The sequence below is a fragment of the Triticum aestivum genome, chromosome 1D (assembly GCF_018294505.1).
Source record: "Triticum aestivum cultivar Chinese Spring chromosome 1D, IWGSC CS RefSeq v2.1, whole genome shotgun sequence".
Taxonomy (NCBI): domain Eukaryota; kingdom Viridiplantae; phylum Streptophyta; class Magnoliopsida; order Poales; family Poaceae; genus Triticum; species Triticum aestivum.
The window spans coordinates 129,458,739-129,482,108 of NC_057796.1; positions in this window are offsets into that span (position 1 = coordinate 129,458,739).

Below are 23,370 nucleotides of genomic sequence, written 5' to 3' on the forward strand. Positions count from 1 at the left end.
ACCGGCTGTGCTAGCTGAGATGATGACCTATCTGGGTTATCGCTGGCACCCTGAGTACACCGTCTACGAGGAGTACCAGGACTTTAACCAGGAGCAGTACCGTGCCATCGTCCACCTCTACTCGCGGGAGTATGACTCCACTACTGTGCTGCACACCGCTCATGGTGTTGGAGTGACCATCGATATGGCTGTCCACGATGCTGCTTATGTTGCTCTGACACGTCTTCGTGGAGAGTATCGGGAGTTGGACACCTCCCCTTTCAGGCACATTGCTATCGCATCTGATGTTGGTGCGGAGGGATACTATACTGCTGCCTACTCCACTGTCACCCGAGAGCCCTTCTACCATCAGAACCTGGTTCTGCATGCTGATGGGCTGCATCGAGCTAACCGAGCTCTTCGCCACGATTTGTACACCACCCGTCAGCACCTTTACCGTGCTCTGACGCTGTTACACCCCTTTGTCCGATCTAGGGAGCTGCCCCGTTCTGCGATCTACCCAGCCAGGACTGTGATGCCCCAGGGTGTCGGCTAGCCAGATGCGGGAGGCCACTCTCCCGCACTTGGACCTCTTCTGCCACCTGAGCGTCAGGTTCTGCACCAGAGTATTCGCGGACCCCAGGTTGCTGACGTGGAATTCCCGATGCGACACTACCAGCTTTCAGGCTACACCTACCTCCACAGTACCTCTTGGGACTGATGTAGGCTTGCTTGTAGTGTTAGATGCATTCGCCGCGAGCCTGTGTGCCGCCTATGTTGTTTTAGTCTATGTACTGAACTCTGTGTACTGAACTCTGTGTACTGAACTCTATGCATGACCCCTTTTGTAAGTTATGCCGACTACTATGTAGTAGCTATCATGCTCCTTTCATTATGCATGTTTCATCATGAATGATTCTTGTCTTTGCAAATTTCTCAATGCTGAACTACCCCTGTTATATATTAGCAGGATGGTTAGACCAGGTGGTCGTGGTAGTGGTGGCAATGCCCCACCACCACCTGAGTACATGGCTGGTATGATCCAACAGTTCGAACTGAACCGCCAATTCATGGAAAATATGATGGCTCAGTTTCCTCGCCCAATATGGACCAACAACCAACCCCAGTAACTCTGCAAGATTTCATGCGCCTCAATCCAACTGTGTACCGCAGCTCAACTCAGCCTCTGGATGCTGATGACTGGCTCCGTGACATCACCTATGAGATGGAGTCCGCCGATGTAGCCCCTGCCAGCTATGTCACCTTTGCTTCCTTCTTCCTGAAGGGACCTGCAGCTCAATGGTGGGACAGCCACAGGCGTACTCTGCCAGCTGGAACAATCATCACCTGGCCAGACTTCCAAGCAGCTTTCCGTGCCCGCTTCATTCCTCAGGGAGTCATGGACCGGAAGAAGCGTGAGTTCCGCAACCTCACCCAAGGCAACAAAACTGTTGAAGCTTAACAGCGGGAGTTTCTGGACTTGTCTCGCTATGCTGAAGAGGACATTGCAACGGATGCACGCAGACAGGAGAAGTTCCGTGATGGCCTTCAAGCTGACATCAAGCTCGCACTTCTAGTGCATGACTTTGCTGATTTCGCCACCTTGGTGAACAAGGCCATCAATGTCGAAACTGGTCTGCAGGAATACCAGAACTCTCACAGGCGCAACCGTGACACGGGCTCATCTTTGGGCCTGCCCTCACAAAAGTGTAAGATATGGATCCCGAACAACATGTACCGTCCAAATGCATCTGCCCCAAGGCAGACCTATGCTGCACCTCGTCTGCCCCCACCACCATCTAGGCAGTCAAGACTTCCAGCTCCACCACCCCAAGCTCCTGTTCCCACTTCCAATAATGGTTTGTGCTTCAGGTGTGGTCAACCAGGACACCGTGCTAGAGAATGCAACCAGAACCAGAATCAACTGGCCCTTCCAGCAACTAGCCATGGAAGCAACCAGCCCCGCAGCAACAAGGCCAAGTCTTATGGTCGTGTTCATGCCAACCAAGTTGATCTCAACGAAGCTCAAGACCAGCCTGCTACTGTGATGGGTACACTCCTCGTAAATTCAGTACCAGCATCCGTTTTATTTGATACAGGTGCATCACATTCATTCATGTCAGAAGATTTTGCATTCATGCATCGCATTATAAGCGAAGACATGAATGCTTCACTACTAGTACACACCCCTGCGGGCCAATGTCGAACCTCCATGATTTGCAACGACGTCCCCGTTGAAATTGAAGGACTGGAATTTCTTGTCTCTCCCATCGTACTGAAGTCCTGTAGCATTGATCTCATTCTGGGAATGAATTGGTTAAAAGCGCATACTGCTTCAATCGTTTGCACCACTAAGACCGTCCATCTGCTACACCCTTCAGATGAAATAGTTACTTACCAAGCCCATCTGGTGCAAAATGCCGAGGCGAGGCTCTATGCATTGAATGCATTGAACGCTGCACCACTCGAGGGCATTGAAAACATTCCCGTCGTGCGTGAATTCCTCGACGTCTTTCCCGAAGAACTTCCAGGGATTCCCCCTGCTAGAGCTGTTGAATTCATCATCGACTTGAAACCAGGCACCACTCCTATAGCCAAGCGACCCTACAAGATGCCGCCGCATGAACTCCTTGAGCTTAGGGAGGAAATCGACAAATCTCTTCGCAAAGGATTCATTCGCCCAAGTTGCTCTCCTTGGGGAGCACCTTCTCTCTTTGTCAAGAAGAAGGATGGGACAAACCGATTAGTTCAAGACTACCGTCCTATAAACCAAGCTACCATTCAGAATAAATACCCTCTTCCTCGGATAAATGATCTGTATGATCAACTGGCGGGTTCATCAGTGTTCTCTAAGCTCGACTTGAGGTTGGGTTACCACCAGACCCGTGTTCGCGAAGAGGATATCCCAAAGACTGCCTTCGTGACTCGATATGGTTCATACGAGTACACCGTCATGTCTTTCGGTTTAACCAATGCTCCAGCCACCTTCTCTCGTCTGATGAACTATATATTCATGGATTACCTCGACAAGTTTGTCGTGGTTTATCTGGATGATATCCTGGTATTTTCCAAGAACGAAGAAGAACATGCTGAACATCTTCGACTTGTGCTGGAAAAGCTACGAGAGCATCAACTATATGCCAAGTTCTCCAAATGTGAATTCTGGCTACCGGAAGTAACCTATCTTGGGCATGTCATCTCTAAGGATGGTATTGCCGTCAACCCTGAACGAGTCTAGGCTATCCTTGATTGGACTCCTCCCAAGAACGTTAAGCAAGTCAGAAGTTTTCTCGGTCTCGCCAGCTATTGCCGTCGATTCGTCGAGAACTTCTCCAAGATCGCCAGGTCTCTGACTAACCTGTTGCATAAGGGCGTCAAGTTCCAATGGACAGACAAATGTCAGGAAAGTTTCCAGGCACTCAAAGACAAGTTGACTTCTACCCCAGTTCTAGCTCCACCTGATACTAAGAAGGACTTCGTCATTTACTGTGATGCTTCCCGTCAAGGATTAGGCTGTGTCCTAATGCAAGACCGCAAAGTGATTGCTTATGCCTCTCGGCAATTGCGCCCTCACGAAGAGAACTACCCAGTTCACGACCTCGAACTTGCTGCTGTCATTCATGCGCTGAAGCAGTGGCAACATTACCTTCTCGGTAATCGTTGCGAAATCTTCACTGACCACCAAAGTCTGAAGTATCTGTTTACTCAGCCAGACCTGAACCTCCGCTAGCAGAGATGGATGGAGCTTGTTGCAGACTTTGACTTGGGTATTTCCTATACGCCAGGCAAGGCTAATGTAATGGCTGATGCCTTGAGCTGCAAGTCTTACTGCAACCACCTCCAGGTTCACAAAGTTCAGCCTTCACTTGTTGAAGAATTCAGGAAGCTGAACCTCCATATTGTTCCTCCGGGTGCACTCGCTCCCCCTCCTAAGGAGTTTCGCAAGATGAACCTCCGTGTTGTTCCCCAGGGTTCCCTCAATACCCTGGCCGTCGAACCAGATCTCTTGGACTCCATCAAAGAGATACAGGAGTATGACTCTGAAGCCCACAAGATTAAGCGCTACCTCGCAGAAGGAAAGCCCTCATTCTTCACTATTGCTGAAGATGGCACTTTGTACTTCAAGGGCCGCCTAGTGGTGCCATGTGCAGAGAAAAACCTGGATATGACACAGGAAGTTATGAAAGAAGCTCATGATACGCCTCTATGTATCCATCCTGGTAGTACAAAGATGTACCAAGACATCCGTCAGAGATTCTGGTGGTCTAATATGAAGCAAGACATTGCTCGTTATGTTGCTGAGTGTGACGTTTGCCGTCGTATCAAAGCAGAACATCAAAGGCCTGCTGGAACTCTGCAACCTATCTCTATTCCTGAATGGAAATGGGACCATGTTGAGATGGACTTCGTCACTGGATTTCCCAAATCACAGAAAGGTAATGATGCTATTCTTGTCGTCATTGACCGGCTTTCCAAAGTTGCACATTTCCTGGCGGTCAAAGAAACGATCACTGCTAGTCAGCTGGCAACGCTCTATATGTCCAGGATTGTTTCACTCCACGGTATTCCATTGGTTATCAGCTCAGACCGTGGCAGCTTATTCACTTCAAGATTCTGGGCAAGTTTCCAAGAAGCCATGGGAACTCATCTGTCATTCAGTACTGCGTTTCATCCTCAGTCGCAAGGGCAAGTTGAACGCGTCAACCAAGTTCTCGAAGACATGCTTCGAGCTTGTGTTATTTCCTTCGGCAAGAAATGGGAGGAATCTCTCCCGTATGCTGAGTTCTCTTATAATAATAGCTATCAAGCTAGTCTGAAGATGGCCCCCTTCGAAGTGTTATATGGACGAAAGTGCCGAACCCCTCTGAACTGGTCAGAAACTGGGGAACGTCCACTCTTCGGTCCGGATATTATCCAACATGCCGAAGAACAAGTCCGCATTATTCGTGAGAATCTCAAGACTGCTCAGTCACGTCAGAAGAGTCAGTATGACCGTCATCATAAAGACATGGTCTATCAACCTGGCGAAAAGGCTTATCTTCGAGTCACACCAATGAAGGGTGCTCACCGCTTCGGAATCAAGGGCAAACTAGCTCCTCGCTATATTGGCCCATTCACTATTCTTGAAAGGCGTGGAAAAGTGGCATACCAACTGGAGCTTCCGCCGAACCTTTCTCAGGTTCACGATGTGTTCCATGTGTCACAGCTCCGCCGTTGATTCAAGGACCCAATCCGAGCAGTGGATCATGAAGTGCTCGAATTGCAGCAGGACCTCTCCTATAAGGAGCATCCGGTCCGCGTTCTCGACCAAGCTGAACGCCGCACACGTCAGAAGGCGATCAAGTTCCTCAAAGTCCAGTGGTCGCACCATTCTGAATATGAAGCCACTTGGGAACATGAGGATCGCCTGCGTGATGAATACCCCGCACTGTTTCCTTCTACCTCCTAAATCTCGGGACGAGATTTCTTGTAGTGGAGGAGTTTTGTAACGCCCGGATAATCAAGCTACAGTAATCCCATGCTAATGGTGCCACGACACCACGATTACTTTGCTAATCTACCGTTAGGTCAAACCGTTTAAAAATTCAAATTCAAATTAATGTCAACGATAAAAGTTTTTCAAAATTTAAAACAAAAATGTTCGGGAGGTGCCATATTTTGCATAAGTAAATATGGTGTAATAAAAACATTTTTATAAAATGCCTAGATAATTTAAAATGATTTAAAACAGAAAAGAAAATAAATAAAAGAAAAGAAATTACAAAACAGAAAACAAAAAAAGAGAAAACCCCCTGGGCCGTGGCCCAACTGGGCCAACCCATCAGGCCCACCCGACCACCCACTCCCCCCCTTATCCACTCACCACCGACACCCCCCCACTCCCCCGAAATATCTCCCCCCTCTCCCCCAATTTGGATCAGGATCGAGAGGAGACCGCCGTCGCCCGCCGCCGCCAGGAGCACGCGCCGCCTCGCCCTCGCCGGCCTGCCTCCTCCTCCTCCTCGCCGGACTGCTTCTCCTCGTCCCCGTCGTCGACCCCGCCGCCGTCGCCGACCCGTCCCCGTCCTCCTCCCCATCGGACCTCATCGAGCCTCGCCGCCCCCTCTACTCTCCAACGTCGGTGAGGGCCGCGCCCTCCTCCTCTCCCCTCTGCCCCGTGCGCCACGACCTCGTCCGCCGCGCCCAACCGCGCCGTTGCTCGGGCCAAGCCCGGCTCGACGCTTCTCCCGCCCGACGCCGTGCCCGCCCACTCCGGCCGCTCGTTGCACTCGCACGCACGCCCGCGCCGCAGCTCGCGTCGCCCGCCCGCGGTGGCCTCATCCATCGGACGCCCCGCGCCACCGCGCCAACTGGGCCCCTGCTCGCCGCTTCGCTACCGGCAGCGCACCGCTCCGGCCACGTCCTCGCCTAGCGCAGCCGCTCGCCGTCGCCGTTGCGCCCCGCCTTAGCCCGGGCCGCCTGACCCGCGCCGTCTCCGCACCGTCGCGCCACGCCTCGCTGCAGCGCCTAGCTCGCCCCATCGTCGCCTCCACCGTGACCCCCAGCCCGTCGCTCTGCGCCCTCCCTGCAGCCGGCCGCCGCGCCGAGCCGCTTCCCGCCGGGGCCGAACCCCGCCCTGTCGCCCCCCTTGTCGCGCTGCTCCGGCTGCCGCCGTGGCCGGCGCCCCCCCTTGGTGGCCTCGGGCCTGCATGTGGGCGCACGCCCCGCCCGCGCCTGTAACCGCTGCCCAGCGCCCGTTTGGCCCTTGGGCCAATGACAAGGGGGCCCGACCCCCAGAATGACAAAAAAATATAATAATAAAAATAAAAATAAATTTAATTAATTTAATTAATTAATTAACTAAATTAATTTAGTTAATTAACCCTGTTTAGATTAATCTAATTTAATTAATTAGTTTAATTATTAGTTAATTAATTAGTTAACCCTAATTACCCTAATCAGTCTATGACATGTGGGACCCACGTGTCAGATGACTGCTGATGTCAGCATGATGTCATGTTGATGTCATCGCAACACTGTTTCGGATAATGTATATATTAAATAATTAAATAAATTCCAGAAATTAATAAATTCTTTTAAAATCAATATAAAATAAACCGTTGCTCAGATGAAAATACTTTGTACATGAAAGTTGCTCAGAACGACGAGACGAATCCGGATACGCAGCCTGTTCGTCCACCACACATCCCTAACCTATCAAACTCGCAACTTTCCCCCTCCGGTCCGTCTGTCCGAAAACGCGAAACATCGGGAATACTTTCCCGGATGTTCCCCCCCTTCGCCGGTACCACCTACTGCCGCGTTAGGACACACCTAGCACTGCTCATTGTCATGTCACGCATCGTCATGCTTATGTTTGCATTGTATTTACTGTTTCTTCCCCCCTCTTCTCTCCGGTAGATTACGAGACCGACACTGCTGCTGCCCAGTTCGACTACGGAGTTGACGACCCCTCCTACTTGCCAGAGCAACCAGGCAAGCCCCCCTTGATCACCAGATATCACCTATTCTTCTCTATACTGCTTGCATTAGAGTAGTGTAGCATGTTACTGCTTTCCGTTAATCCTATACTGATGCATAGCCTGCCCTTGCTTCTACTGTTGTTACCTTTACCTCCAATCCTACATGCTTAGTATAGGGTGCTAGTTTTCCATCAGTGGCCCTACATTCTTGTCCGTCTACTGTGCTATACTATCGGGCCGTGATCACCTGGGCGGTGATCACGGGTATATACTTATATGCTCTATACATGACACAGGTGGTGACTAAAGTCGGGTCGGCTCGTAGGAGTACCCGCAAGTGGATCTTTGTGGCGGAGCGATAGGGCAGGTTGAGACCGCCTAGGCGAGAGGTGGGCCTGGGCCTGGACGGAGTCCGCGGTTACTTCGACATAACACGCTTAACGAGATCTTGGTATTTGATCTGAGTCTGGCCATTTGGACTATACGCACTAACCAGCTACGCGGGAACAGTTATGGGCACTCGATGTCGTGGTATCAGCCGAAGCTCTTTTTGACGTCAGCGACGGAGCGGCGCGCGCCGGATTGGACTGGAACACCACTAGGCTAGGTCTGCTTCCGGCCGCCCTCGCAACGTGCAGGTGTGCAATGGGCGATGGGCCCAGACCCCTGCGCGCATCGGATTTAGACCGGCGTGTTGACCTCTCTGTTGAGCCTAGGTGGGGCTGCGACATGTTGATCTTCCGAGGCCGGGCATGACCCAGAAAAGTGTGTCTGGCCAAATGGGATCGAGCGTGTTGGGTTATGTGGTGCACCCCTGCAGGGAAGTTTATCTATTCGAATAGCCGTGTCCCTCGGTAAAAGGACGACCCGGAGTTGTACCTTGACCTTATGACAACTAGAACCGGATACTGAATAAAATACACCCTTCCAAGTGCCAGATACAACCCGGTGATCGCTCTCTAACAGGGCGACGAGGAGGGGATCGCCGGGTAGGATTATGCTATACGATGCTACTTGGAGGACTTCAATCTACTCTCTTCTACATGCTGCAAGATGGAGATGGCCAGAAGCGTAGTCTTCGACAGGATTAGCTATCCCCCTCTTATTCTGGCATTCTGCAGTTCAGTCCACTGATATGGCCCTTTACACATATACCCATGCATATGTAGTGTAGCTCCTTGCTTGCGAGTACTTTGGATGAGTACTCACGGTTGCTTCTCTCCCTCTTTTCCCCCTTTCCTTCCTACCTGGTTGTCGCAACCAGATGTTGGAGTCCAGGAGCCAGACGCCACCGTCGACGACGACTCCTACGACACTGGAGGTGCCTACTACTACGTGCAGCCCGCTGACGACGACCAGGAGTAGTTAGGAGGATCCCAGGTAGGAGGCCTGCGCCTCATTCGATCTGTATCCCAGTTTGTGCTAGCCTTCTTAAGGCAAACTTGTTTAACTTGTGTCTGTACTCAGACATTGTTGCTTCCGCTGACTCGTCTATGATCGAGCACTTGTATTCGAGCCCTCGAGGCCCCTGGCTTGTATTATGATGCTTGTATGACTTATTTATGTTTTTAGAGTTGTGTTGTGATATCTTCCCGTGAGTCCCTGATCTTGATCGTACACATTTGCGTGCATGATTAGTGTACGGTCAAATCGGGGGCGTCGCACTAGGAGGTGGCGCCCCCCCTCCCATGGGGAGTCTGAATTGGACTAGGGGAGGGGGGCGCGGCCCCTCTTTCCCTCTCCCTCTCTTTCCTTCCCCCTTCCCTCTTCCGAGTTGGACTAGGAAAGGGGAGTCCTACTCCTACTAGGAGGAGGACTCCCCCCTCCTTGGCGCGCCCCAAGGGCCGGCCGGCCTCCCCCCTTGCTCCTTTATATACGGGGGCAGGGGGCACCTCTAGACACACAAGTTGATCTGTTGACCTCTCCTAGCCGTGTGCGGTGCCCCCCTCCACCATAATCCACCTCGATCATATCGTAGCGGTGCTTAGGCGAAGCCCTGCGTCGGTAGCAACATCATCACCGTCACCACGCCGTCGTGCTGAAGAAACTCTCCGGTGAAGCTCTGCTGGATCGGAGCTGGCGGGACGTCATCGAGTTGAACGTGTGCTGAACTCGGAGGTGCCGTGCGTTCGGTACTTGGATCGGTCGGATCATGAAGACGTACGACTACATCAACCGCGTTGTGCTAACGCTTCCGCTTTCGGTCTACAAGGGTACTTGGACACACTCCCCCCTCTTGTTGCTATGCATCACGATGATCCTGCGTGTGCGTAGGATTTTTTTTGAAATTACTACGTTCCCCAACAGTGGCATCCAAGCCAGGTTTATGCGTAGATGTTATATGCATGAGTAGAACACAAGTGAGTTGTGGGCGATACAAGTCATACTGCTTACCAGCATGTCATACTTTGGTTTGGCGGTATTGTTGGATGAAGCGACCCGTACCGACATTACGCGTACGCTTACGCGAGACTGGTTCTCCCGACGTGCTTTGCACACAGGTGGCTGGCGGGTGTCCGTTTCTCCAACTTTAGTTGAACCGAGTGTGGTTACGCCCGGTCCTTGAGAAGGTTAAAACAACACTAACTTGACGAACTATCGTTGTGGTTTTGATGCGTAGGTAAGAACGGTTATTGCTCAGCCCGTAGCAGCCACGTATAACTTGCAACAACAAAGTAGAGGACGTCTAACTTGTTTTTGCAGGGCATGTTGTGATGTGATATGGTAAAGACATGATGCTATATTTATTGTATCAGATGATCATGTTTTGTAACCGAGTTATCGGCAACTGGCAGGAGCCATATGGTTGTCGCTTTATTGTATGCAATGCAATCGCCTTGTAATTACTTTACTTTATCACTAAGCGGTAGCGATAGTCGTAGAAGCAATAGTTGGCGAGACAACAACGATGCTACGATGGAGATCAAGATGTCGCGCCGGTGACAATGGTGATCATGACGGTTCTTCAGAGATGGAGATCACAAGCACAAGATTATGATGGCCATATCGTATCACTTATATTGAGTGCATGTGATGTTTATATTTTATGCATCTTATCTTGCTTTGATTGACGGTAGCATTATAAGATGATCTCTCACTAAATTTCAAGGTAAAAGTGTTCTCCCTGAGTATGCATCGTTGCCAAAGTTCGTCGTGCCGAGACACCACGTGATGATCGGGTGTGATAAGCTCAACGTTCATCTACAACGGGTGCAAGCCAGTTTTGCACATGCAGAATACTCGGGTTAAACTTGACGAGCCTAGCATATGCAGATATGGCCTCGGAACACTGAGACCGAAAGGTCGAGCGTGAATCATATAGTAGATATGATCAACATAGTGATGTTCACCATTGAAAACTACTCCATTTCACGTGATGATCGATTATGGTTTAGTTGATTTGGATCACGTGATCACTTAGATGATTAGAGGGATGTCTATCTAAGTGGGAGTTCTTAAGTAATATGATCAATTGAACTTAAATTTATCATGAACTTAGTACCTGATAGTATTTTCTTGTCTATGTTGTTGTAGATAGATGGCCCATGCTGTTGTTCCATTGAATTTTAATGCGTTCCTTGAGAAAGCAAAGTTGAAAGATGATGGTAGCAATTACACGGACTGGGTCCATAACTTGAGAATTATCCTCATTGCTGCACAGAAGAATTATGTCCTGGAAGCACTGCTAGGTGCCAGACCTGCTGCAGGAGCAACACCAGATGTTATGAACGTCTGGCAGGGCAAAGCTGATGACTACTCGATAGTTCAGTGTGCCATGCTTTCCGGCTTAGAACCAGGACTTCAATGACGTTTTGAACGTCATGGAGCATATGAGATGTTCCAGGAGTTGAAGTTAATATTTGAAGCAAATGCCCGGATTGAGAGATATGAAGTCTCCAATAAGTTCTACAGCTGCAAGATGGAGGAGAATAGTTCTGTCAGTGAGCATATACTCAGAATGTCTGGGTATAACAATCACTTGATTCAACTGGGAGTTAATCTTCTAGATGATAGTGTCATTGACAGAATTCTTCAATCACTGCCACCAAGCTACAAGAGCTTCGTGATGAACTATAATATGCAAGGGATGAATAAGACAATTCCCGAGCTCTTCGCAATGCTAAAGGCTGCGGAGGTAGAAATCAAGAAGGAGCAACAAGTGTTGATGGTCAACAAGACCACCAGTTTCAAGAAGGGCAAATGGAAGAAGAAGGGGAACTTCAAGAAGAACAGCAAACAAGTTGCTGCTCAAGAGAAGAAACCCAAGTCTGGACCTAAGCCTGAGACTGAGTGCTTCTACTGCAAACAGACTGGTCACTTGAAGCGGAACTGCCCCAAGTATTTGGCGGATAAGAAGGATGGCAAGGTGAACAAAGGTATATGTGATATACATGTTATTGATGTGTACCTTACTAGAGCTTGCAGTAGCATCTGGGTATTTGATACTGGTTCTGTGCTAATATTTGCAACTCAAAAACAGGGACTATGGATTAAGCGAAGACTGGCTAAGGACGAGGTGACGATGCGCGCGGGAAATGGTTCCAAAGTCGATGTGATCGCCGTCGCCATGCTACCTCTACATCTACCTTCGGGATTAGTTTTAGACCTAAATAATTGTTATTTGGTGCCAGCGTTAAGCATGAACATTATATCTGGATCTTGTTTGATGCGAGACGGTTATTCATTTAAATCTGAGAATAATGGTTGTTCTATTTATATGAGTAATATCTTTTATGGTCATGCACCCTTGAAGAGTGGTCTATTTGTGTTGAATCTCGATAGTAGTGACACACATATTCATAATGTTGAAGACAAAAGATGCAGAGTTGATAATGATAGTGCAACTTATTTGTGGCACTGCCATTTGGGTCATATTGGTGTAAAGCGCATGAAGAAACTCCATAGTGATGGACTTTTGGAATCACTTGATTATGAATCACTTGGTACTTGCGAACCATGCCTCATGGGCAAGATGACTAAAATGCCGTTCTCCGAAACAATGGAGCGAGCAACAGATTTATTGGAAATCATACATACTGATGTATGTGGTCCGATGAATATTGAAGCTCGCAGTGGGTATCGTTATTTTCTCACCTTCACAGATGATTTGAGCAGATATGGGTATATCTACTTAATGAAACATAAGTCTAAAACATTTGAAAAGTTCGAAGAATTTCAGAGTGAAGTGGAAAATCATCGTAACAAGAAAATAAAGTTTATACGATCTGATCGTGGAGGAGAATGTTTGAGTTACGAGTTTGGTCTACATTTGAAACAATGCAGAATAGTTTCACAACTCACGCCACCCGGAACACCACAGCATAATGGTGTGTCCGAACATCATAATCGCACTTTACTAGATATGGTGCGATCTATGATGTCTCTTACTGATTTACCGCTATCATTTTGGGGTTATGCTTTAGAGACGGCTGCATTCACGTTAAATAGGGCACCATCGAAATCCGTTGAGACGACGCCTTATGAACTGTGGTTTGGCAAGAAACCAATTGTCGTTTCTTAAAGTTTGGGGCTGCGATGCTTATGTGAAAAAGCTTCAACCTGATAAGCTCGAACCCAAATCGGAGAAATGTGTCTTCATAAGATACCAAAAGGAAACTGTTGGGTACACCTTCTATCACAGATCCGAAGGCAAGACATTCGTTGCTAAGAATGGATCCTTTCTAGAGAAGGAGTTTCTCTCGAAAGAAGTGAGTGGGAGGAAAGTAGAACTTGATGAGGTAACTGTACCTGCTCCCTTATTGGAAAGTGGTTCATCACAGAAACCGGTTCCTATGCCACCTACACCAATTGGTGAGGAAGCTAATGATGATGATCATGAAACTTCAGATCAAGTTACTACCGAACCTCGTAGGTCAACCAGAGTAAGATTTGCACCAGAGTGGTACGGTAATCCTGTTCTGGAGGTCATGTTACTAGACCACGACGAACCTACGAATTATGAGGAAGCGATGATGAGCCCAGATTCCGCAAAATGGCTTGAAGCCATGAAATCTGAGATGGGATCCATGTATGAGAACAAAGTATGGACTTTGGTTGACTTGCCCGATGATCGGCAAGCCATCGAGAATAAATGGATCTTCAAGAAGAAGACAGACGCTGATGGTAATGTTACTGTCTACAAAGCTCGACTTGTTGCGAAAGGTTTTCGACAAGTCCAAGGAGTTGACTACGATGAGCCCTTCTTACCCGTAACGATGCTTAAGTCCGTCCGAATCATGTTAGCTATTGCCGCATTTTATGATTACGAAATTTGGCAAATGGATGTAAAGACTGCATTCCTGAATGGATTTCTGGAAGAAGAGTTGTATATGATGCAACCTGAAGGTTTTATCGATCCAAAGGGTGCTAACAAAGTGTGCAAGCTCCAGCGATCCATTTATGGACTGGTGCAAGCCTCTCGGAGTTGGAATAAACATTTTGATAGTGTGATCAAAGCATATGGTTTTATACAGACTTTTGGAGAAGCCTGTATTTACAAGAAAGTGAGTGGGAGCTATGTAGCATTTCTAATATTATATGTGGATGACATATTGTTGATTGGAAATGATATAAATTTCTGGATAACACAAAAGGATACTTGAATAAGAGTTTTTCAATGAAAGACCTCGGTGAAGCTACTTACATATTGGGCATCAAGATCTATAGAGATAGATCAAGACGCTTAATTGGACATTCACAAAGCACATACCTTGACAAAGTTTTGAAGAAGTTCAAAATGGATCAGGCAAAGAAAGGGTTCTTGCCTGTGTTACAAGGTGTGAAGTTGAGTAAGACTCAATGCCCGACCACTTCAGAAGATAGAGAGAAAATGAAAGATGTTCCCTATGCTTCAGCCATAGGCTCTATCATGTATGCAATGCTGTGTACCAGACCTGATGTGTGCCTTGCTATTAGTTTAGCAGGGAGGTACCAAAGTAATCCAGGAGTGGATCACTGGACAGCGGTCAAGAACATCTTGAAATACCTGAAAAGGACTAAGGATATGTTTCTCGTTTATGGAGGTGACAAAGAGCTCATTGTAAATGGTTACATTGATGCAAGCATTGACACTGATCCGGATGATTCTAAATCGCAAACCGGATACGTGTTTATATTGAACGGTGGAGCTGTCAGTTGGAGCAGTTCTAAACAAAGCGTCGTGGCGGAATCTACATGTGAAGCGGAGTACATTGCTGCTTCGGAAGCAGCGAATGAAGGAGTCTGGATGAAGGAGTTCATATCCAATCTAGGTATCATACCAAGTGCATCGGGTCCAATGAAAATCTTTTGTGACAATACTGGTGCAATTGCCTTGGCAAAGGAATCCAGATTTCACAAGAGAACCAAGCACATCAAGAGACACTTCAACTCCATCCGGGATCAAGTCCAGGTGGGAGACATAGAGATTTGCAAGATACATACGGATCTGAACGTTGCAGACCCATTGACTAAGCCTCTTCCACGAGAAAAACATGATCAACACCAAGGCTCCATGGGTGTTAGAATCATTACTGTGTAATCTAGATTATTGACTCTAGTGCAAGTGGGAGACTGAAGGAAATATGCCCTAGAGGCAATAATAAAGTTATTATTTATTTCCTTATTTCATGATAAATGTTTATTATTCATGCTAGAATTGTATTAACCGGAAACATAATACATGTGTGAATACATAGACAAACATAGTGTCACTAGTATACCTGTACTTGACTAGCTCGTTAATCGAAGATGGTTGAGTTTCCTAGCCATGGACATGAGTTGTCATTTGATTAACGGGATCACATCATTAGGAGAATGATGTGATTGACTTGACCCATTCCGTTAGCTTAGCATTTGATCATTTAGTATGTTGCTATTGCTTTCTTCATGACTTATACATGTTCCTATGACTATGAGATTATGCAACTCCCGTTTACCGGAGGAACACTTTGTGTGCTACCAAACGTCACAACGTAAATGGGTGATTATAAAGGTGCTCTACAGGTGTCTCCGAAGGTACTTGTTGAGTTGGCATATATCGAGATTAGGATTTGTCACTCCGATTGTCAGAGAGGTATCTCTGGGCCCACTCGGTAATACACATCACTATAAGCCTTGCAAGCATTGTAACTAATGAGTTAGTTGCGGGATGATGTATCACGGAACGACTAAGAGACTTGCCGGTAACGAGATTGAACTAGGTATTGAGATACCGACGATCAAATCTTGGGCAAGTAACATACCGATGACAAAGGGAACAACGTATGTTGTTATGCGGTTTGACCGATAAAGATCTTCATAGAATATATGGGAGCCAATATGAGCATCCAGGTTCCGATATTGGTTATTGACCGGAGACGTGTCTCGGTCATGTCTACATAGTTCTCGAACCCGTAGGGTCCGCACGCTTAAAGTTCGGTGACGATCGATATTATGAGTTTTTGTGTTTTGATGTACCGAAGGTAGTTTGAAGTCCCGGATATGATCACGGACATGACGAGGAGTCTCGAAATGGTTGAGACATAAAGATCGATATATTGGACGACTATATTCGGACACCGGAAGTGTTCCGGGTGGTTCCGGAGAAAACCGGAGTGCCGGAGGGTTACCGGAACCCCCTGGGAGAAATAATGGGCCTTATGGGCCTTAGTGGAGAGAGAGAGGGCTGGCCTAGGGCAGGCCGCACGCCCCTCCTCCTCTGGTCCGAATTGGACTAGGAGAGGGGGGCGGCGCCCCCCTTTCCTTCTCCCTCTCCCCCTTCCTTTCCCCCTCCTAGTAGGAGTATCCTACTCCTACTAGGAGGAGGACTCCTCCTCCTGGCGCGCCATAGAGGGCTGGCCGGCCTCCCCCTTGCTCCTTTATATACAGGGGCAGGGGGCACCTCTAGACACACAAGTTGATCTATTGATCTCTCCCAGCCTTGTGCGGTGCCCCCCTCCACCATAATCCACCTCGATCATATCGTAGGGGTGCTTAGGCGAAGCCCTGCGTCGGTAGCAACATCATCACCGTCACCACGCCGTCGTGCTGACGAAACTCTCCGACGAAGCTCTGCTGGATCGGAGCTCGCGGGACATCATCGAGTTGAACGTGTGCTGAACTCGGAGGTGTCGTGCGTTCGGTACTTGGATCGGTCGGATCGTGAAGACGTACGACTACATCAACCGCGTTGTGCTAACGCCTCCGCTTTCGGTCTATGAGGGTACGTGGACACACTCTCCCCTCTCGTTGCTATGCATCACCATGATCCTGCGTGTGCGTAGGATTTTTTTTGAAATTACTACGTTCCCCAACAGTAGTTCCTCCGGGTCTTCGGGAAGGCGTGCCGTGATGTCGGTATAGTGGCGCGGGGATATGTCCGGGTGATGTGTGACATCACCATCGAACGTCGATCCTCCCCCCGTCGTGATGGGAAGACATGGGGTAGTTGAACTTGCCCCTTCTTCAGAGGTGGATGAGCCCGATTTGGGCTTCGTCTCGATGCCTTTGAACCATGATCGAACATGGCCTAGGCGTGGAAGTAATGTTGCAAAGAAATTGACCCTTGGATTTGGCACAATCTCCTCGTCGGATGGGTAGGAGAAGTCATGGGTGATGTGCGGCGGTTGCCACGCGCCATCTTCTTCAAGCCTAGCACACACTGCTAGAGTGCCGCACGAGGCCATGTTCTTCTCATCGCCCTTCTTGGTTCCCGCCACCTGCGGCGAGGTAGGCTTAGCCCCTTGGTCCCCTTGGTCGGGGGCAGTGAGGGTAGGCACTTGGACGATCATTGCGTCGGGATCGAGAGGAGCATTAGACTGCAACTCAAGAGACCCTACCTGGAGGGTTGAGGTTTCCTTGAGCGTAACGCTAGTCTGCAACTCAGGGGCATCCTCGACGCCCTCCATAGGAGAGGAAGATTTGACTGCCGCCCCTTGTTGTTGCGGTGTAGGAGTTGGAGAAGCATTCACCTGATTCTCCCGCTTGAGGATGGTTAGGGGGCGAAGCGGTGGAACCGCCCCGCCTCCTTGCTCCGTGGCACTAGGTTGTGCCCTTCGTGGCTTCGGGGTTAAGCGGCTGAGAAGGTAGTTGTACCTCTCATGCCGCTCCAAGTCAGGGGAGATGCGAAATGAGATTTGATTGTTCACCTGAACAACCTCGCCATCAGCCCAAACACGGACTTGAGTGTGTTGAAGCACAAGCTCCTCGAGCTCGCGATACAACACATGTCGGTTCCTCCGTTGCCTCTCACGCTTGTGCTGGTTCTCCGTGAGAGCACCGTGCACCCTTTGCGGGATCAGAGGTGTGGGAAGGAGGGGTGACACACCCCGCCGAGCTGACGTCGTCGTAGTCGATGGCCCCATGGCTGGGGGAACCACATTGTTCCTTGGTGGTCGTACCTACACTTGGTTCGCCCGCCTGGGAGGAGATGGGACCCGGATAGGGGCCGAAGCCCTAGGAGGGCTCCACGCTCGCCCTTGTGTCGCTTGGTCGTGGCACGACGAATCGTCCCGGTGCCGAGGCCACCTATTTCTACGCAGCGGCACTGCGTTAGCCCCCGCAAGACGGCTGTTGTTGGAGAGTCCGTCGACGGGGCGCCAAAGTTTGGTGCTCATGTTGGGGGCGATGATTCTGGGGTAGTTACCGGGTCCTGCTTGCGCCCTATGCAGATGACTCCGCACGATCTTCATGACCTTCAAGCCGCCTTTGAAGGTAGCCCATCTGGTCTTGGAGGTGGCAGAGCTCTTGCCGCAAATCCTCTTCACGAGGTGTAGGCGCCTCGTTCCGAAGAACGGATAACTTGTTGTTGGGGAAGGACCGCCCATCGCCTGCCGACATGTGTAGGCATGGCACCCACATGCTCGGCGGGCAGATAGAGCGGCTATCGAGGTCGAAGGTGGTTGTGCGGCCCAGTAGCACAGGCTGCTTGAGGGATCGTCGCTTCCAGAACTCCCGCATGATCACCCGCCTTACTAGCTCCTTGACCTTTGATGGCTCGTTCACCCATTGGTCAGGGAACAAGTCATACAGAGGAGTCAAGGTGCTAGGGAAGGAGAATACCTTGTGTGCAAGCTCCAACACACCCATCGACCAGTCCTCTTCGGGGACCGAGTTCTGAGCTATGCGTGAGCTGATTTGTCGGTGGACCTTTTGTACCTTCTGGTACTCCCTCCTGTTGTTGCGTAGTCGATGGGGGCTATGTGACAAACGATCGTTTGTCATAAGCCTCTGAAGCTCGAAGGAGACAGCCTCGAGAGCCTCCAGTAGCTCGACCTCCGTGCACCGAGTGGTTGTTATAGGCAACTTCGGCTCGGCATCGGAGCGTGGAGCAAAGCAGCGCCAACCCGCCTGCTGGCGTCCTGTACACGTAGCTTTTGGGCAACCTCAATGTCACCCTTCATCTCCGCGATCACAGAGTCCTTCAAGAGGGTGCGCGCCTCGAGCATGAGCTAACGGTGCGCCTTCTTGGCTTTGGCGACGGCCCTCTTTTGAGCCTTCTTGGACTCCATAGGCTGGAATTGAGACGGCTCCTGCACCTCATGCACATACACTTTTGCGCCATGCTTGAAGCTGACCATCGGCGGGAGTGACTCAAACTGGATCACTTCCAGCACAGAGTCATCGCTGGCGCCAGAAAAACCATCTACAGGAATAAGGGTATCAATTAGCGTGGCTCCACGCCGACGATCTTCATGCAGCATGCTGTGCGGTTGGAGGAACGAGCGAAGACGAAGCCAAGACAACTGCGCAACAAAGATGGGAGGAGAACCGGGTCCCACCGGGCGTGCCAAGTTTGTTTGACACGAAAAAGGAAAGAACACGCTTTACAAAAGGATAGAGGTTTCGTATAAGTGTCTCCCTTGACCTGGGGTACAAAGTGTTGCGGGTGTGCCAGTGTACATAGTACACAAATACAAAGAATAAGAAAAGAAAAAGGTGAGGCCTGCTGGCGTGGCCAAGGGATCAAGCGATCGTGGTCTCCTGGTTCCCGGGGGCCTCGGAAAGCCCCCGGTTAATTACTCCCACGGATAGTACCGCGAAACACCTCCGATTAAGCTATGCAGTCGTCGTCTTCAGTCTTCGCTTCGCGTTCCTCATGCATGGTGGTGGTGTGTGTGTGGCGGGCGTAGAGTCCGTGTACAAAGTGGTACACGCGCCGTCGAAAACATGGCCTTTGCTTCGGCCACGCCCGCCTACGCCGTCTTGCCTCGTCGGCCTTGAGCGCCGTCGATGTGGTTGTTGAAGTAGCATGCATGGTTGGGCTTGGCTTGGACATCGTCGATGACATTGTAGATTCGCCGGGAGTGCGAGGTGTATGCCCCGCGGGAGTAGATGTCGATAGAAGAAGAAGGAATGGATGGATGTGCGACACATGGTGTGCACACATCCGTCGATGACCGCATACACCGCCGCCAATGGCGGAGGAAGTCGCCACCTTGCACCGCTCGGCACGGCCGGCGATGGCACAAGAGCCGCACGCCGCCGACACGGAGTGCCGACGGTGATTCCGAGTCTGCCTCCACGACGGATGCATCCGGACCAGGAGCCACTAGACATGAGCGAGGCCACGTGTGACACGTGTTTGTGCCGACGAAGAGGGAGGCCACAAGATACGCCTAAGCATGTCCCGCCCGCAGCCGGATGATGTCTCCGCCGCCATAGTTACGACGAGTCATCGTGACTCGTCAAGCGCTGCGCCGCCTCCATGGTTACGATGCGTGTCGTCGTGTTCCAGCCAGCCCATGGCGCCTCCATGCACCGGCCAGGTAGGAGCAAATGAGGCCCCATGATGCGGCGGTGCCTCGCCCCAGCGCTGCCGATGGTGAATATGTGGCGGCGCACTAGAGTGCGCCGAGCCGAACGATGCGTGCCGCCGAGTCCCGGCACGATGGTGTTGCCGGCAGACTCGACGGTGGAGGGTGCACTGAGGACCGTGCATGGATGGTGGGCCCGATCCGTCGCCGTCTTGCATGGAGGGTGCGCCTCCATGGACCGGTCATACAGTGGCGAAGGAGACCTCGCGATGTGGCGGTGCCTCGCCCAGGCACTTCCGATGGTGTAGGTAGAAGGGGTGGCGCACTAGGTGGCGCCGAGTCAAACGATGCGTGTCGACAAGTCCCGACCAGTCCATGGCACCTCCATGGACCGGTGAGATGGGGCGAGTAAGGCCTCGCGATGCGGCAGAGCCTTGCCCAGGCGCCGCCAATGTTGTAGGTAGGAGGGGGCGGCACGCCAGATTGCGCCGAGTCAAACGACGCGTGTCACAGAGTCCCGGCATGATGGTGTTGCCAGAGGACTTGCCGGTGGAGGGTTAAAGGAAATATGCCCTAGAGGCAATAATAAAGTTGTTATTTATATTTCCTTATATCATGATAAATGTTTATTATTCATGCTAGAATTGTATTAACCGGAAACTTAGTACATGTGTGAATACATAGACAAACAGAGTGTTCCTAGTGTGCCTCTACTAGACTAGCTCATTAATCAAAGATGGTTATGTTTCCTAACCATAGACATATATTGTCATTTGATGGACGGGATCACATCATTAGAGAATGATGTGATGGACAAGACCCATCCATTAGCTTAGCACTATGTTCGTTTAGTTTATTGCTATTGCTGTCTTCATGACTTATACATGTTCCTCTGACTATGAGATTATGCAACTCCCGAATACCGCAGGAACACTTAGTGTGCTATAAAACGTCACAACGTAACTGGGTGATTATAAAGATGCTCTATAGGTGTCTCCTATGGTGTTTGTTGAGTTGGCATAGATCGAGATTAGGATTTGTCACTCAGATTGTCGGAGAGGTATCTCTGGGTCCTCTCGGTAATGCATATCACAATAAGCCTTGCAAGCAATGTGACTAATGAGTTAGTTGCGGGATGATGCATTACGGAACGAGTAAAGAGACTTGCTGGTAACGAGATTGAACTAGGTATGGTGATACCGACGATCAAATCTCGGGCAAGTAACATACCGATGTCAAAGGGAACAACGTATGTTGTTATGCGGTTTGACTGATAGAGATCTTTATAGAATATGTAGGAGCCAATATGAGCATCCAGATTCCGCTATTGGTTATTGAACGGAGAGGTGTCTCGGTCATGTCTACATAGTTCTCGAACCCATATGGTCCGCACGCTTAACGTGCGATGACGATTGGTATTATGAGTTCATGTGATTTGATGTACCGAAGGTTGTTCGGAGTCCCAGATGATATCACAGACATGACGAGGAGTCTCGAAATGGTTAAGAGGTAAAGATCCATAAGGCTATATTCGGACATCTGAAAGGTTCCGAGTGATTCGGGTATTTTTCGGAGTACCGGAGAGTTACGGGAATTCGCCGGGGGAAGTAGTGGGCCTTAATGGGCCATACGAGAAAGGAGAGAAGGGCCTCAAGGGGTGGCCGCGCCCCCCCATGGGCTAGTCCGATTTGGACTAGGAAGGGGCGGCGCCCCCCTCCTTCCTTCTCCCCTCTTCCTCCTTCCTTCTTCTCCTACTTGGACTAAGAAAGGGGGAAACCTACTCCTACTAGGAGTAGGAATCCCCCTTGGGTGCGCCCCTTGTGGCCAGCCCTCCTCCTCCTCCCCTCCTTTATATACGGGGGAGGGGGCACCCCATAGACACACAAGTTGATTTCTTAGCCGTGTGCGGTGCCCCCCTCCACAGATTTCCACCTCGGTCATATTGTCGTAGTGCTTAGGCGAAGCCCTGCGTCGGTAACTTCATCATCACCGTCAGCACGCCGTCGTGCTGAAAAAACTCTCCCTCGGCCTTAGCTGGATCTGGAGTTCGAGGGACGTCACCGAGCTGAACGTGTGCAGATCGCGGAGGTGCCGTGCGTTCGGTACTTGATCGGTTGGATCGTGAAGACGTTCGACTACATCAACCGCGTTACTTAACGCTTCTGCTTTCAGTCTACGAGGGTACGTGGACACACTCTCCCCGCTCGTTGCTATTATTCTCCAAGATAGATCTTGCATGATCGTAGGATTTTTTTTTGAAATACTACGTTCCCCAACAGTGGCATCCGAGCCAGGTCTATGCGTACATGTTATATGCACGAGTAGAACATAATGAGTTGTGGGCGATAATAGTCATACTGCTTACCAACATGCCATACTTTGATTCGGCGGTATGGTTGGATGAAGCGGCCCAGACCGACATTACATGACCGCGTTCATGAAACTGGTTCTACCGCCGTGCTTTGCACATAGGTGGCTAGTGGGTGTTTGTTTCTCCAACTTTAGTTGAATCAAGTGTGCCTACGCCCGGTCCTTGTTGAAGGTTAAAACAACACACTTGATGAAAAATCGTTGTGGTTTTGATGCGCAGGTAAGAACGGTTCTTGCTAAGCCCGTAGCAGCCACGTAAAACATGCAACAACAAAGTAGAGGACGTCTAACTTGTTTTTGTAGGGTTTGCTATGATGTGATATGGTCAAGACGTGATGATATATAAATTGTTGTATGAGATGACCATGTTTTGTAACAGTTATCGCCAACTGGCAGGAGCCATATGGTTGTCGCTTTATTGTTTGAAATGCAATCGCCATGTAATTGCTTTACTTTATCACTAAGCGGTAGCGATAGTCGTAGTAGCAATAGTTAGCGAGAAGACAACGATGCTTCGATGGAGATCAAGGTGTCAAGCCGGTGACGATGGTGACCATGACGGTGCTTTGGAGATGGGGATCAAAGGCACAAGATGATGATGGCCATATCATATCACTTATATTGATTGCATGTGATGTTTATCCTTTATGCATCTTATTTTGCTTAGTACGGCGATAGCATTATAAGATGATCCCTCACTAAATTTCAAGGTATAATGTTCTCCCTGAGTATGCACCGTTGCTACAGTTCGTCGTGCCGAGACACCACGTGATGATCAGGTGTGATAAGCTCTACGTTCACATACAACGGGTGCAAGCCAGTTTTGCACAAGCAGAATACTCGGG